We start from the raw sequence: 14,659 nt of genomic DNA, 5'->3' as shown, positions 1-14,659 counted from the left end.
CCATTACCCACTACCTTCCCCAGAAGAGGCAGCTCTAGAATAATGTCTGCTTGAAAGAGATGTTTACCAACTATTGTGTGAGAGCTTGCATTTTTTGTCGTGTGTCCTTTTGCTTGGGTGTGGAAGCCATTTCCTTGAGAGTCAGAAGCTAGGATGAAACCAAAGTAAACCAAAAATACTACTGTCACTCTTTGTGGATTGGCTCTGTGGTGTCGTACTCCTTCAACATTTAGATGGGACTTTAAAAAAATCCACCATACTCTCATTTTCTGCTTGTACTGAGAACAGGGTCAACTGCAGGGAAACCAAAAGGTCTTCCCAGATCTTTTCTGAGCAAGCATCCTCCTGGGTTATGCACCTGGTGTTTTAAACCCCTGAGCACACAGAGGTGCTTTCCAATGCGCTCATGTCCTAAAGAAGCACTCTTCTCTGCTTTCCCCTCACCCAAGGCTTTCAGCTGCCCTTTGTATCTTTCAAGTACAAACTTTAGACTCAGGCAGCTATAGGTTTTTGTTTGTTCTTTTTTGCCTTAGAATGTTTTCTAGAATAGACCATCAGAATTTTTTTTTGTCTGGAGTTCCATGTTGGGTGCAATACAGTGGAGCATCTTGCATGAGCTCTTCAGGTAGCTCTGAGAAAGATAAGAACTATGAATACAGTTGCTGGTGAATAAGATCTGCTGCACTTTGTCTAGCATCAGGTATGAGGGATCCATCTTGTGGATACCAATTGCTGTACTCTAGAGACCCAACAAGGCAGGGAGGTGATAGAGGAAGAGTATGCAAAAATGCTGCCCAATTCTCTTACCAGTTTTTCTTTTGGGTAAATTTTTATGGATTTTAAATATACATATCAGAAAATTGACTGTGTTAACCCGTTTTATTTAGTAAGTTTTAATTTTTAAACTTTTTGGTACTGGGAATTGAATTCAGGGCCACTCTACCACTGATGCACATTCCTGGGTCTATTTTGTATTTTATTTAATGACAGGTCTCAATGACTTGCTTTGCACCTCGCTATTGCTGAGGCTGACTCTTTTTAAGGAGGCTGACTTTGAACTTGCAATCCTCCTGTCTCAGCCTGCTGAGCTGCTAGGATTACAGGCATGTGCCACCAGCCCAGCAACCCTTTTTAAATATACATTTAGGTGGTAGAGGTGTTCATTCACATTATTGTATATGCCTCACACCACTATCAATTTTCAACACATTTTCTTTACACAGACACCTTGTACCCATTATACAATAACTTCTTATTTCCTCCTCTGCACAGGCTTCAGTCACCTGTACTCTACTCTGTCTCTGAGTTTTCTGATTCTACGCATCTCACTTAATGAGGAATAGTATAACATGCCATTTTGTTCCTGGCTTACTTCACTAGCAGGTCTTTAAGATTCACCCATGTGGAAGTACATTACAGGGTTCTATTCTCTAAAGATGGATAACATTGCAGGTAGATGCTGTAATGCCAGATTCATGGGACCCCAATAGACCTCCAGGAGCTGAATCATACAAGAGTTTTTATTGCAAGCTTGAGCCTGGACTCACAACCTTTTCTGACACAGTGGTCCCAGGGAGTGAGCCCCGTTCCTTTGTTCAGTGAGATTTTATAGGTGTTTGGGGGATACTCTATTCATCACAACATCACACAGCAAATCATTCCACACCACGGGAAAATCAAACAACAACTCTTAGCATTGATCAGCACATTCATTGGCAGGAACAAGTTTGGTAGGGGTGATTGGTTAGTAAAAGAGGGGGATTCATTTGAACTGATTGGTTTAATCTGTGAGGGGTGTAGGTGCTAAACTACATGGTTTCCTAACATGTTATCAACCACCATAAACTACTGGAGGGTCATTTGGCATCCCAGGTATTTTCCCTGTCTCATGCTGATTGGTGGTTGCTAGGGGGTTGCCATGGATCCTCACCTAGCCTAACTGAGTCAGGGACACCTGGCACGACAGATCTCTCCTATTATTTACAGACAAACAACTCAGCAGGGTGGCTGGGTGCCTAGGAGCTCTCTGTGGGTTTTTCCAAGGACAAGGGTCATGCCTCTTCCTTTGGACAGGCCTTGAGGTAGACTGCTGTTATTTATTTATTTATTTATTTATTTATTTATTTATTTATTCAAAAATGGGGTCACATCAGTTTCTCAGATCCCTCATTGTCTTTTTCCATTCATCCACCCATGGATATCTATCTAGGTTGTTTGTACATTTTGGTTATTGGGAATAGTACTGCAATAAGCCACTCACTGGGGGACAAACAAGGCATGATCCGCATAGGAAGCCATGACAAATAGAAAACTCATAGAATCACAGAGAATGTTGGTGGTGCCTGGGGCTAAGGGGCAAGGAAAAGACAAATCTCTAATACACAGGCATAGGTCTTAAACTATGCAAGAGGAATAAATTCTGGAGATCTGCTGTATAACTTTGTCCCATAGCTGACAGCTCTGTATGGTACACTTGTCATTTGTAAACAGTGTAGATCTTATACTGCTATTTGTAATACAGTATTACAACTTTTACACAGTATTACAAATTTTCTCAGGGATTTCTTTCCTCTTCCTCACTCTCTTAACCTTTGGGGGCCCCTATAGGGGCCTTTTCCTTAGGTCACACACAACCTTCAATGAATAGATGTAAAACACTTAGTACAGTGTGTTGTGTTTGCAGTTCTGGGGATTGAAGCCTGGGCCCACCTACCACTGAGCTACAGCGCTAGTCTTATTCATTCATTTATTTATTATATTTTGAGACAGGGTCTCCTTCAGTTGCCAATGCTGGCCTCGAACTTGCAACCCTCCCCTCTCAGTCTCCCCAGAAGGGGGAGTTGCAGGCACGTGTGTTCCACCGCCCCCAGTTTAGGACAGTGCTTGACACATGGCAAACACTGGACAAACCTCACTTTTAATATAAACTGAACATCTAATCATGCATTATCAAGTCCTTTCCTCATTGTTACACTGAGCTCTTTTCTAGGTGTTACAGGCAGAGCAGGAACAGGAAGGTCATCTGTGATGGAGGCACCTGTGCCCTCAAGGCTGTAAGATCACCTGAAGGCCTAGCCAGCGTCGCCTAGTGGAGGCTAAGGCAGGGAGTCGCGATCCCTCCCCGAAGCCACTTTTTAACCTGGCACCGCAGCAGGTGGGAACCGCTGCTGCCTGGGACTGTACAGGCGGGCTGGGTGGGGAAGGGGGACCCGAAGGGTGAGGGTCCCTGTTCCCGGGCTGCTCTGGGCTCGGGTCTGCACGTCTCCCACGGGACAGTGTGAGCGTCCCGAGCTCAGGGGCGGGTCCTCCCGCAGGCGTTAGGTGGAGCGGCCTGAGGACCCTTCCCGCCCGCGCCGCGGCCCCGAAACACAAGGTGTACAGAGCGGCAGGCGTGGGCGCCCCAAGTAGCGGTTGCAGGAGAGAGAGCTCAGGGGCACCGCCGGAAGCGCAGCCCTCGTCCCCCTCCTCCTTCAGGGGCTTCCCCTGTCCCTCTGGGATGCGGAGGTTGGCCTTTCTGGGTGTCCTTTGGTTATGGGCTGTCCTGCGTAGCCAGGTGGAGGAAAGACAGGCGGAGAGGAAGGGCAGCCAGAATTCAAGGGAATCGGGACAGACCCTGCGGGGTTCCCTGCCCAGGCTTTGCTGTTGCTGGTCCCGCCGCCCCCCACAAGGAACTGCCTAGCCTGCCCCCTGGCTGCAGGGTGGCTTTAGACAAGTCGCTTGACTGTGCCAGCCCGTTTCTTCCCCTGTGGTTCGGGGAGCATATCCTCTCTGCCTTTGGATTGTCGTGAAGATCGGGTGGCACGGCGTGTTCAGCACAATGCCTGGCACCCGTGTAAGTACTCCCGTAGACCTTGGAAACGGAAACGTGACCTGTTTATTAACATGCCCCTGGTGAACCCCTCTACAGAGTGTGTTCTCTCTGTCCCTCCCTTGGGAGCCAGATGATGTGAGGGAACTGTAGGGGCTCTGTGGCCCCTTGTCCACCTCCTTCTTCCCTCTTATCCTGCAACTGCTGTCATGCCCTGGCCTCCTTGAAGGCTTTCATTACCTAAAATCACCAGCACTGACCTCCACATGCCCAAGGCAGTGCAAACTGTCAGGTCTTCAATTACTTGCCCTTCCTCCCTCCCCTCATGGTGTGGAGCACTCTTTCCTTCTGGAAGCGCTCTTACCTTTTGACTTCTGTAGCACTACTCTCTTCATGCTCTCACCTTTCTGAACAATTTATCCAGCTCCTGTGCAACATCCTCCTCTTTTATTCAGGCTTGAATTATTTGTGTTTCTTGGGGCTTGGTCCTAAGGCTGCTCAACATCACTGCATTCTCTCACCAGGGCAATCTTCATTAGTACCCTCATGTTCAATTACATCTAGCAGCAATGGAGGACATTATCATTCCACACCAATCAACAGGGATTCAAACTAGGAGAACAAACTATTTGCCCTATATACTGAACTGAATTGGTCATTGACATTTCAAATGCTACATAAGTAGGGAAGACCAATGTTTACTCTTTGTCTTAAATTTGGCTCCCTCTCAGTGTTTTCCTTCCCACTCAATGGTATCACAATATACTGGGTTTCAGACCCTTTTAATCTGGGCATTTTCTTAGTTACCACTTTCTCTACTGCCTTTCTCATATTATTTCTCTGTGATCTTTCTCCTAAATATTTATCAAAACCCATCTGTTTTCTCATTCCCACTACTACCATTCTTGTCCAATTTTTCATCATATAATTTTTCAAGTATTTAAACTGTTTCTTAATCAGGCATTATACACATTTTGTCTTTTTCTCTCTAATCTGTGTTTTTTTCCAAAGGATATTTTCAAAATGAATGTTGAAGAATCTGTGTGTGTGTGTGTGTGTGTGTGTGTGTGTGTGTCTGTCTGTCTGTCTCTCTCTTGCACACACATACGCAGGCTCCATTCATTTATATCTCTTATTTTTTAAAGCCAGTTCTTTATGAATGGGCATTTATGGTTTTCCCAGCCCTAGGCAATGACAAACAACAAGGCAATAAATAAGTCATATGTAACACCATTTCGTACTCATGCAGGTATATGTAAAGGATAAATTCATAAAAGTAGGATTTCAGAGTGAAAGGGTAAATGCTCATTGAAGGTTAATAGGGACTGATAAAATTGCCCTCTACTGAGGTTACATACAATTTCATCACTAGTTAACAATATGGGAGCATGCCTGTTTCCTCTCATGTGTTCCAAATTAGTGGGTTTCAGTTGCCTGTATATTTTGCAAAGTGATAGGTAATGGACGGTGTCTTTGTAGATAAAATGTACATTTTTTTGTATTTTGCATAAATCTGGGAATTTTAAAAATAATTTTAAACACATTTTGTGTTTTCTTTCCTTTGGATTTTTTGGTGATAACTGTAGTAGACACTATGTGTTTTTCCAATCTATTTCCTTTTCTTTCTTGAGTTTTCCAGAGTCCTTGCAGGTAATTGTGGCTCTTGGAGTGAGTCCTGGACAATGGACAGTGGGCATAAAAGATGTACAAAATTTACAAGCCTGATTCATAAAGCCTCAATATGTGATCATTTAATTCTATTACTTCCCCCATCTGGTGGCATAATGATGAAACCCAGAGTGCCCTATGAAGCCAGGTGCTGAAGGTGGCAGAGCTTCTGTCAGTCTGGCTCCACTGTTATTTCCACAAGCAGCGCCAACCCACCCTAATCCTGCCTCCATTTGGACTTTATAGGGTAAGAAAAATCTCAGTAGTATTGGGCTACTGCAAGTTTTTATTTCATCCATTACAGCAGCTAGGGTTGTCAAAAACAATGTAGTAACCCTTGTTCCTTTATCAGAATTGAATCAGTAAGAGTGTTTTTATTATTAGGAAATTAAACCCTTTGTGATATGAGTAGCAAATAGTTTTAAACTGTTATTCCTTCTAAGTGAAATAAGCCAGACTCAGTCAAAGTTTAAATGTTTTTTCTCAAATGTGGAAGCTAGAGAGATACTGAGAAAAAGGAATAATAATTTTTCTTAGTCTTTATGTCTTGAAATTTATCATGTTATGCTTTTACAAATTCTGATTTGATGACATGTCTAGAAAAATCCTGATCACTCAAATTATATCTAAAAACCTCTTACAGAATCTCAGCTATTTTTAGTTTTCTACAAATTGGTTTTGTGAATTGGGGACTGGGGAGCAAACACAGAGGCACTCTACCCCTCAGCTACATCCCCAGTCCTTTTATTTTTTCTTTTGAGTCTCAATATGTTGCCAAGGCTAGCCTTGAACTTGTAATTCTCCTGCCTCAGCCTCCTGAGTAGCTTGGATTACAGTTGTGTGCCACTGTGCCCATATACAGATTATTTCTTCATGAATAAATGATGACTTTTCACACTTGGTTTTCTTTTTGTATTAAAGTTGTGAATTCACAACTTTAATTTGTTTTTAATTTTTAATGTATTAATTTGTTTTCTGATGTTAAACTAATCTTGCTTTCATAGGATGAACACAACTTGATCATGATAATATATAGCATTTTTATATATTGCTAGGATTTTTTTCCCAGGTATGTTGCTTAGGATATTTTCATCAATGCTTATGAGACAAATGTGTTTGAAATTTACCCTTCTCAATTTGTCTTTGTCCAGGTTTGGTGTTAAGGAATACTTTATAAAACATAGCATACCCTCTATTCTCTGAAAAAAGTTGTGTAATATTGGAATTATCTCTTACTTAAATAGTAACAATTCATTTATGAAACCATTAAGACTTAGAGATTATTTTATCAAATTATTTAATTGCGGGCTGGGACTGTAGCTCAGTGGCAGAACGCTTGCCTCGCATGCGTGAGTTACTGGGTTCGATCTTCAGTACCATATAAAAATTTAAAAAATAAAATAAAGGCATTCTCTCCAATACTTATTTAATTGCTAATGTTATTTACTTCATGTTTACAGTTCAAGTCATGCCTTTACATCTGTTTTAAGTTGTATTTTACCGATTAAACACTTTCTCTAAATTTTCAAATTGTTTGTCATAAAATTCTCTAGTGATGTCACCCCCCCCCTCACTTTTGATTTCTGATATTATTGATTGGTGTCTTTACTCTTTTTATCTTTCTATGTCTCACCAGAAGTTTATCAGTTTTATAGACTTCTCAAAGCCCTGGTGAAAGGTTGATTAAAACTATATGGTGTGTTTCTTTTCTTTTTCATTTATTTTTGTATTTTTACTGATGTATTTATTTTATGGTTCTTTTGTTGTTATCCTTGTTGCTTTTCAAAAGAGATGCTTAGCTCAATTTAAGCCATTTTTATTTTTATAATATATGCATTTGTGTGTGTGTGTGTGTGTGCACGCACGTGTGCATGCACACACATGCCTGGGTACTGAACTCAGGGGCTTGTGCATGCCAATGCACATATTCCACTACTGACCTATATCACTAGCCCATATATGTATTTATAGGAATCAGATTTTCACCAATTTATTCCAGACCAGCCTGAGCAACATACCAAGTCCCCACCTCAAACAAAACAAACAAAAAATCCCACCCAAGTTAGCTGTATTTTCCTAGCTTGGTCTGTGACATTTACATTATCATCTAGTTTAATGTGTTTTTAAATTTGTACCCCAGATGATGCAAATCAGGCTACAAATGAAAGCTGATATACTTATGGTTTGTTCCTCTGGACTCAAAAAGTGTAGGCTACTGCAATCTCAGCTAAAATAATGGGTTGGCTCAACAGCATTGCCACCTTTGGTTAGCTCTGAGATTTGAATTTTATTTCTAGTGATTATCACCAAACTACAGCTTAACTTTACAGTTGTTTATTTTCAAATAGGCAGTTCTGGGTGAAAGTTGTTTATATCCTAGACTTACTTTGCAGCCCCTTGTCTTCTCTTAAGATACCTAATAGCAGTCATGCACAGAGGTGCATGCCTATAATCTCAGTGAACCAGGAGGCTGAGGCAAGTTCAAGGTTAGTCTCAGCTGTTTAGCAAGACCCTAAGCAACTTAGTGAGACCCTTTCTCAATAAATGAATAAGTAAGTAAGTAAATAAATAAACAGGCTGGAGGTGTGGCTCAGTTGTTAAGCAGAAAGTTTTCTTTCTGCTATGAAATTCCAGGTACCTGCCATCTTAAAAATGATACTAGGACTAAGGTTTGCTTTTTTGTTTTTATTTTTTACAATTCACCTAGGCTTTCTAGTTATTGTTACAGAAACATTGGCCTTTATAATCTACTTTGTATTTATTGGAATTTGAAATCTGCAGTCTTTGTGTGTGTGTGTGTGTGTGTGTGTGTGTGTGTGTGTGTGTATGGAGGGGTACTGGGGATTGAACTTAGGGGCACTCAACCACTGAGCCACATCCACAGCCCTATTTTGTATTTTCTTTAGAGACAGCGTCTCACTGAGTTGCTTAGCACCTCACAGTTACTGATGCTGGCTTTGACCTTGCAAAAAATCTTCCTGTCTCAGTTTCCCAAGCCACTGGGATTATAGGTGTGTGCAACCGTGCCTGGCTGAAATTTGCAGTCTTGTTGCAAGTGCAGAGTGCAAAATGCATCACTTAGATCTATAGAATTTGGTATTTATTTAGTTCTGTATTCTTTATTTAGTTCTTCTATATTCTATAATCATTATGTCTATTGACATGAGAGAGGTCATTTAAAGTCCCATATTACATATATCCAACATTAGGGATGTTGCTCAGAGGGTACAAAGTTCCAGTTAAACAGGAGGCACAAGTTTTTTGAAATGTATTAACAAAATTGTGCTATAATTAACAATAGTGTATAGTATTTTTCAAAGTTTTTAAGATGGTAAACTTCAAATGTTTTCATCACAAAAATGATAAGTATTAGAGGTAATGGATACATTAGTTAGCTCAATTAAATCATTTCATGTTGTATACATATGATAACATCATATTTTACCCCACAAATTTATAGAATCATTTGTCAATTTACAATTGAAATAATCTAAAAATTAAAAACAATTAACTTGAGTTTCTATATTTAGACAACTCAAATTTAAAGTAATTATTGATATGTTAGGGCTTCAGTCTGCCATTTTATTATTTGCTTTGTTTTTTTTCTGTTTCTTATTCCTGTGGGGTATTTTTTCTGTATTCTTGTGCTTGTGAATCACTTGAATACATTTTAGAATGCCATTTTCATTCCTATATCATGCCTCTGAGTATGTTTCTTTATGTTTTGTTAGTAGTTGCTCCAGATATTACAAAATACATATGTAACTACCATCTATTGGTATTGATATTTCATGATTTTGCATGAAATATAGAAACTTTAGTTCCATTTAGGGCTAATCACCCTCCTAACTCGTAAAAATATAATTGTCTCAAGTACAGCTGTTATTAAAATTTTTTCCTTCAAATATAAAACGTCTCAAGATGCTCATGAGGAGAAGAGTAACTGCTATTTAATCATATTTATATTAATTCCAGCTTTCTTTCTGCTCTGAAATTCCAGGTTTTCTGCAGTTTTTTTTTTTTCTGTTTGGAGAACTTCCCATAGCCATTCATTAAGCATAGGTCATCAAATACTCTCATAGTTTTGCTTGGTCCAAATATGTATTCCTAAAGGATAAATATCTCCAAATATAAAGTATATAGTTGTCAGTTATTTTTTGAAAAGTTGAAAAATATCATGACTCTTCCTTCTGTTCTCTGTGGTTTGAAAGGAGAAATCTTTTGCCACTAAAATTGGTTTTCCCATATAAATAACATGTCATTTTTGTGTGCTTCACTTTCTCAGAAGCTCAAATATCATGTGTCTTGAAGGCTTCCTTTGATTTTGTCTTATGTGGGGTGTACACATTTCCTTTCATCTCTGTTTGAATGGGATTTTGCCCAAATTTGGGGAGGTTTTAGCTATTATTTTCTTAATATAGTTTAAGAAAATGACATTTTATATTTGAAAGTATAACTTTCTAGAGAGCTTCAAGGTAACTGAAACCACTGGATCAGGGTAACAATATACTTTTCAAAAATATACTCTATATTTTAGATCTGGTTTAGACTTACGGAATTACAATAATTTGTATTTGATAGTATTTGAAATACTCTTTTGAGGAAAAAGTGCTTTTAATGGATATCCACTTGGGCTTATGTCCAATTCCAATAACACTGGTGGCTCTTTGAATTTGTAACATCTTTACAAGACTGCACTCATCTTCTTTGTGAGACTAATGCATGTAAAGAAGTCAGAGAGTCTAGCATCTAGTAGGAAATTAGTGCATGTGAATGCTTTCTTTTTTTCCTCATTGTAGTTACAGCAAAAATTCAAATGGAGCTATTGCTTCAAAAGTGCACAACCTGAAGTATGGGCAGTACTTTGGAACCACTATCTCAGGAGGTCATCCATACTTCTTTGATATTAAAACTGAGTATTAAGTAATTAAAATGAGGTCACACAGCTATGAAAAGGCATGACGAGGGAGTAACATAGTCTTTTTGGATCCTTACTAAGTTCTGTTTTCCTTAGACCCTGTCTTTTCCCAAATTATTGCATGAAAAAAAGGGATAACCTCTTGTATATCTCACATTGTGACTAAGGCATTGCTAAGAAAGTTCAGGGCATGTGGGGAGCACACAGAAGGGAAACCCACTGTCAGACAAGTGAGTAAACTATTCTGGGCCTTCCTTTCCTCACTGGCAAAATGTTTATAGAACTGCATTTCTCTTAACTCTGTGAGCATTTTAAGTAAAGTGATGAAGATGAATATAGAGCATCATGCTCTGATGTATGTCAAATAGTGAGCAGAAATCATTTATCATAATTTATGTTATTATGCCAAGATAGTTGGACCCAAAGTAAGTAGACACTGTCAGTTCCACTTGGGGCTCATCAGTAAATCATTCAATTAGTTACCCTAAAGCCTTTAATGTATAACATCATGACCACAGGATTAAGGTTTCCTTGGAAGAACAGAAGTTTAGAGATTCCATACACAATGTCTGAGACATGGTTGTCAGACCCTATTATAGTTTTCATGTTTTCCCAAATGTAGGAAGCATGGGGACCAAGAGCAATGTGTCTGGTGTCTGCAGTTGATGTCATCACTGTCTTTCACAATAATGGACTTTAGGTGAGTGAAGTCATTTCTCATGTGTCAGGCTGGAGAACATGGAGCCACTTTGGCATCGTTCCCACAAGTGGACATTAGGGGATCTGGCATTAATTGGGATGGGCTGAAGATCCCTTCTGGGAAATTGAAATGAAGATCTCATGATCTCTGAGAGATGCTGATCATCAGAGGGTGGTGATTTCCTGTCTTCAGTAGACCCAGGGAGCAATCCCCCACATCAGAGAGATATCTTAGTCAGGATTCTCATCTCTATAGGTGCTTCAAGTGTCACATTCAGGTACAACAGTGTCCCCCAGGAAAAAAAAAAACAGGTTGCCTTTCCTCAGTCTAACTTATTTGTTATTAAGAAATCTTTCTTTAGCAATACCCTGATCCCAATTCGATTTTAAATTGTTTTTTTCTGACCCTAAACAAGATCTTGCTAAATAAGGGATATTAAAAATTATGTTCTAGGAGATTCTAATTCCCATGAAGTTGAAGGAAAGGATGCCAGATTTACTCTTCCTCCTGAAGCAACAAAATAAATTAGAGAAAATTTATAAAACAATGATTTCCAAGATAAGCAGCATTCATATTTGGTAACATGAAGGCTGTTTACTGCATTGAAGGGTAACACAAGCAGAAGCTAATAGCCTGTGAGGGTTGAGGAGTCTAGGGTAGGGGATTCTAAGTGGCTAGAATTTTCATGGCAGAGTGATGGAGAGGACAGACCTTCACAGTGAGAGAACTCTGGATCTCTGTAGAAGAATGCCCTTGAGAATTTACCTGAGCACTAAACAGTATTTGCCTATGTGGAAACTGCTAGAAGTTGAGGGGAAAACTATCTGAAATAATTAAATAGCAGTAAGCTACTATGGGGTAGGGAACGTGATTTCTACCAGCCAGAATGGAAAAACTCACAGTTCATATAGCATAAAATGTAAGTACTAAAAAATACTTTGCTTTGGGATTGGGAAAAAAATAGTCTCAGTAAATATAATTCTGGCTAAAATAATGTCAAAATGTATTTTTATATATTTTTAGTTGTAGATGTATATCATAACTGTATTTTATTTATTTATTTTTTATGGGTGCTGAGGATCAAACCCAGTGCCTCACATGTGCTAGGCAAGTGTTCTACCACTGAGCCACAACCCCAGCCCAGTTTCAAAACTTCTTAACCACATCTGAGAATTTAAAAGAAATCTTATGGAAATACAAAATACTTATTAAACAAGTTACAATTGACAATATTGGGCATCGAATAAAAATATAAAGCATGCAAAGAAGCAGAAAAATACAACTCAAAATGAGGATAAAATGCATTCAATTGAAACAAATTAAGAATGACACAAATGATAGTATTACTAGATAAGAACATTAAAACAGCAAGTATAACTATCCATGCATTTACAAAACTAGAGGAGAGTTAATCAGGTTTACTAGAGACCTCTATATTTAAGAAATAATGGACTTAATCTGTTTGAGAAGTTTTAGGTTTATGTAGTAAAATGAGCAGAAAGTATAGAGAATTCCCATATATTCCTTTACGTGCAATGAATTCCAGAGTTTTAATATCTTGCAATAGTGTGGTATATTGATGAGCCAATATTTATACATTATTATTAACTAATGTCTATGGATTACATTATAGTTCTTTTTGTGTGTTATATAGTCTATGGGTTTTGACTAACGTATGATGACATTTATTCACTGTTATAGTATCATAGAAAGTAATAGTTTCATTGCCCTAAAACTCATGTTACACCTATTTACCTCCAAAGCCCTAGAAATCGCTGATCATTTTACTGTCTCCATAGTTTTGCCTTTTTCAGAATTTCTTATAGTTGGAATCATACTCTATTTAGCCTTCTTAGATTGACTTCTTTCAGATATATATAATACACACATACACACACACACACACACACACACACACACACACATTCTTAAGGCTTCATGTCTGCTGATGGCTTGATAGCTCATTTATTTTCATCATTAAACAATATGCCATCATGTGGGGCTGTGGGAGGGGAACTCAATGGTAGAACCCTTGCCTAGCATGTGCAAGGCCCTACGTTCAATCCCTAGTACTACAAAATGTCCATATTTTGAATGTATCAGTTTATTTATCAATTTACCTCTTGAAGGATGTTTTGGTTGCCTCCATATCTTGTCAAATTCATATAATGCTGTTATTATAAACATTCATGTGTAATTGTTTTCCAATTACTTGGGTAAAAACCAGAGAGTACAAATGCTGGGTCTTATAGTAAGATAATGTTTTACAAGAAACTGCCAAACTGCCTTCCATTAGTGCCTGAACCATTTTGCATTTCATCCAGCCAGAAATAACAGTTGCTTTTTTCCCCCACGACAGTCTTAACAGCATTTGGTGCCTGTGTTGGGATTTTAGACATTCTAATATGTGAATGATGGCATCTCACTATTTTTGGATTTGTAATTCCCTAATGACATGATTTGAAGCATATTTTATATGCTTATTTGTCATCTGTATATATATTTGGTCTTGTGTCTGACAGATCTTTTGATGATTTGAAATTTTTTTCACAAAATTCAGTGTATCTGAAACTCAAGGGATATACATTTTAGAATGTTTAAAGTCCTCAAACATTCTGAAATTAAAAAAAAAACATGTAAAGATACAACTCAAAGAAAATGAGATTTATAAATGTTAATTTATATGCACATAAAATTTTGAAAAGGTATCAATTAAAAAAGAACTTAAAATGATATTCACATACTATACAAAAATTCCTTTGTAGCAAGTATTACCAAAATACCAGTCTTTTGAAAGTGCAAAATTCAAATGTAAACTTAAAGAGAAGCAAAGGATTCTATAGAAGTGGGCTCATAAAGGATATAATCTTATAGTCTAATCAAGAAGTTCTCAATTTTTTTTTTTGGTTTTGGATCCATTTATACTTTTAAAAATTACAAAGAGCTTTTTAAAAATATTTTTAATTGTAGATAGACACATCATCTTTATTTTATTTATTTATTTTTATGTGGTGCTGAGGATCAAACCCATTACCTCATGGGTGTGAGGCAAGTACTCTACCATTGAGCCACAACCCTAGCCCTTAGCTTTTGTTTTGTAGGGTTTCATAGGTCTCTGTTTGAACTGAAACACTGTTCTATTGAACCTACCCCATCTAGAGATATTTATCATATTAGGAATTAATACAAAAATTTTGAATTTTTATTAATCATTTTCAATGTGTTAGCATAGTTTTTGAAAAATAACTTTTTCTAAAACAAAAAATTCATTAGTGAGAAAAGTGTCACACATTCATATTAAAAAGCAGGATTCTTATATCTGCTTTAGCTTTCAGTCTGTTACAGTATCTCACATCAAGCAACCTCTGCAAAACTCTACTGTATGCTCATGAAATAGTGAGAGTGAAAAAGTTAAATGTCTTAGTATTATAACAATAGCTTTGGCCTTGAATACCCTGAAAGGCTCTTGAGGACCCACCTAGACCACACTTTGAGAGCTACTGCTCTAAAGTACTCTCATTTTACATATAAATCTATTGGATCTCAGGCAGAGGAAGTGAGAAAC

Source organism: Callospermophilus lateralis, chromosome X (assembly GCF_048772815.1).
Source record: "Callospermophilus lateralis isolate mCalLat2 chromosome X, mCalLat2.hap1, whole genome shotgun sequence".
In the NCBI taxonomy this organism is placed as follows: domain Eukaryota; kingdom Metazoa; phylum Chordata; class Mammalia; order Rodentia; family Sciuridae; genus Callospermophilus; species Callospermophilus lateralis.
Note: the sequence above shows the minus strand (reverse complement) of the source record.